The sequence below is a fragment of the Tiliqua scincoides genome, chromosome 1, assembly GCF_035046505.1.
Source record: "Tiliqua scincoides isolate rTilSci1 chromosome 1, rTilSci1.hap2, whole genome shotgun sequence".
In the NCBI taxonomy this organism is placed as follows: Eukaryota; Metazoa; Chordata; class Lepidosauria; order Squamata; family Scincidae; genus Tiliqua; species Tiliqua scincoides.
Genome location: NC_089821.1, coordinates 202,949,695 through 202,952,923, shown reverse-complemented (window position 1 = coordinate 202,952,923; position 3,229 = coordinate 202,949,695). Strand labels below are relative to the sequence as shown.

The 3,229-nt window shown below is 47.5% G+C and overlaps 1 pseudogene; it reads left to right on the top strand.

Annotated features, from left to right (window-relative positions):
- Positions 1-495: 495 nt before the first annotated feature.
- Positions 496-615, top strand: LOC136637533 (5S ribosomal RNA; annotated as a pseudogene).
- The last annotated feature ends 2,614 nt before the right edge of the window (positions 616-3,229 follow it).

Sequence of the window (3,229 nt, the reverse complement as noted above, 5' to 3'; positions counted from 1 at the left end):
GGGACATCCACGTTGATTTTAATAGACTAGGTGATCTCTCTGTGCTCAAGACCTATGTCTTGTGGCGTTGTCATTCCAGACTTTGCAGTGTGATCAGTAGTAGGCAAGAATATTCCTCATGAATTTTCATGACATTTCATGAACTTCCTTGAAATATCTCCAAGAGTCTTACAGCCCAATCCTGAGCTATCTGGAGCATGAGACTGCCACGGCGCCAAAATTGTGACTGTAGTATCCAATGCGCCCTGTGCGGCCGCCGCCACCTCCTTGGGGGAAGGAGACTTCCCCCCCTTCCCCTGGGTAAGGGAAGCAGCCCCGCAGTGGGGCTACTTGATTCTACAGCAGCTCTGGAGCTTCCCCAGAATCGAAGAGTCTCATTTCAGACCATGTGGTTCAAAAGGGGGCTCTGGATCTGATGGAGCGGAGCTGACCTGCTTTATGGCACATGCTTTATGGCATGTTTGTGACAGTGTGTGCCATTGGTAAGCTGGTGCACCAAGCAGCAACTGTTACCCTGCACATGCCTGATCTCATCTGATCTTGGAAGCTAAGCAGGGTCAGGCCTGGTTAGTACTTGGATGGGAGACCGCCTGGGAATAACGGGTGCTGTAGGCTTATACCATAGTCTTTCGAGACTGAAGGTTGCCAACCAAGCACAGGATTGGCCTCTTAGGGAGCTGTCTGCGTATTTATTTGCTAAACGAGGCCACATTACTAAAGGTTTCAAAAATATCTCTTAAACACATGAACATCATTAGACTATTGGAAGACAAAACAATTTCCTAGTGCTAACAACAGCATTTGGCCTTCTGGGACCCCCCCCCCCCAACTCCTGGTTCCTCTCCATTTCCTCACCAGTACGGCCTTCTTTGTCAGGATGATTAACAAAAGTATAGCTTTCCATTTTGATCTGGAATTATATGCGCCTATTGAGTTCAACCTTTTGCCTTATCTAAACCTTTCAATGGTGGCCACTCGGGAGCAGACATGCAATGCCACAATGGTTTCCAGACAGGAAAAAGTGGCCCCAGAGGAAAAGAGCACGCAGGCCTCCGCTTAAATGGATCTGACAGCTTTGCTCAGAGAAAGATGTTTATCCCTGTTTATGGACGTGTCCTTTTCCCCCTTTTAGAGTTCTCATGGCTGGTGTTACTTTTTACAGCATGTCTGACTGTCTGGGAAGGGAGCAACTGACACATGCCTTTGAAAGCAATGGGGATGGGTGAGAAACAATACCACCCAAGCTTGTTTCCTTGCCATAACACCTCCATTATCCTCTATGGTCTAATGTCCTGCATCCATGTTTTAATAAGATCACCGTGCGCTTTTCTGCTGACTTGACTGGAAGCTGAAGTCAGTCTTAATTGCAGTCACTCAGGTGCATGAATATATACATATATGTGTATGCATGATCCTACATTTTGCAAGAAGAAGGAATATTATTATTATTAGGAATATTTCTATATTGCATTTCAACAAAAGGTTTTTCACAAAGCAATTTATATAGCAGAATAAATCAATAAATGTTTCCCTGTCCCCAAAGGGCTCACAATCTAAACAACAGATGTAGACGGGACACCAGCAACAGCCAGTGGAAAAGACACCAGGCTGGGGTGAAGAGGAACAGTTGTTCTCCTCCTGTTAAATATAAGAGAACACCACATTTAGAGCCCAATCCTGTGCTCGGTGGCACAGCTCCGTGCCGCAAAGCTCAGTCGCAAATGTGCCGTAAGGCATGTTTGCGGGGCTCACCACTGGGCTCTCGCCTGTGCTAGCCCAGCGCTGGCTGGTGCTGGGATGGCGCTGAGCTGCTGACCAGCAGCACGGTAGGTGGGGGCAGGGGTGGGGGTGGGGAGGAAGTATTCTGGGGAGGGGGGAGGCTGGCGGGGGGTGGAGGGAGGCATGCTGGGGGCGGAGGGAGGCGTGCTGGGGGGCGGGAGGGAGGCGTGCCTGGGGAAGGGAGGGAGGAGAATCTGTGGAGCTCTGCTCCACAGGATTCAAGGCGTTCGGGGAGGGCTCAGTGCCCTACATGAGCACCTTTTCCAGCCCATTGCGGGGCTGCTTACCTTACTTGCAGTAGCACGGGAGGTGCTGGATTCGGCGGCAGCCCTCCTTGGTGCAGATGAGCCTGGGCACCCAGGGCAGCTCAGAATTAGGCTGTTATTCTTTTAACAAAAGTGTATCCAAGTATGTATATCATATTTGTAACATTATTTACTGAAAAATTATATTCAAGTCTTTCCAACACACATGGGATATTCTTAACTTTTAAGATTTTTTTTTTTAATTTTCAAAGTATTTTAGGGTATTGATTGTGTGTTTCTTTTCTCTGATGACTTTTTTTTACTTTTTGAAAAGTATATTTCCATTTTTTACATGATATTCCATGTTTTTACGTTATGCAAGCTCCATTTTAATAACATCATTTATATAGTGTGTTCTGAGTGTTCAAAGACCTTCGCATAGCCTCATCATCCTTACAACGATCTAGTGAGGAAGGTTAGTATTATTATTGCTATAATGCAGATATGAGAGCTGAAGGACAGTTTTGGCGAAGACCTCAGGCAGCTCAATCCTATCCCCTGCCAGCCCATAGCAGACTGCACTGCTGCTGGAGCACATGCTGCATGCAATGGTGGGATAGTGACCAGACGGCCCATGGGTTATAAGTAAAAGATCTTTTTTACTTACCGTACTTCCCTATAGGCCACCTGGCCTCTAATATGTCTTGTTGGAACCTATGCCAGATATTTAGCTGACGTAAGTCTGAGGCGCCTTGGGAGGGGGCGTGTTAGACCAGGAAAAGGGTGTGTCACTGCGGCCGCCAAGACTCTTCCACTGCTGCCCTCCCATGAACCACCCCCAGCTCAGCCTCTTCCCTGCTCTATTCCATGCACAATCCTCTCCTGAACCACCCCCACCACCGACCGGCCTAATCACTCTGGTTGGGTCTGAGTGAATTGCTGGTGCACATACAGGGCCTCTGGTCATTTGTCCTGGCAGCTCCGGCCCATGTACCGCTGGAGCTGCTTTTGTGCCAGGAACACAATGGGTCTTGTCAGCAAAACTGCCTATAGAATTGAGCCACTTGTGAGTTCATCAACAAGGGATGATTTAAACCTGGAAATTCCTGGTTCGCTTACAGTTTAGGCACAGCTGAATGTTAGATCAATTTTGCAACTTTATATTGCATTACAATATAACTGTATTTTACAGTGACAACTGTACT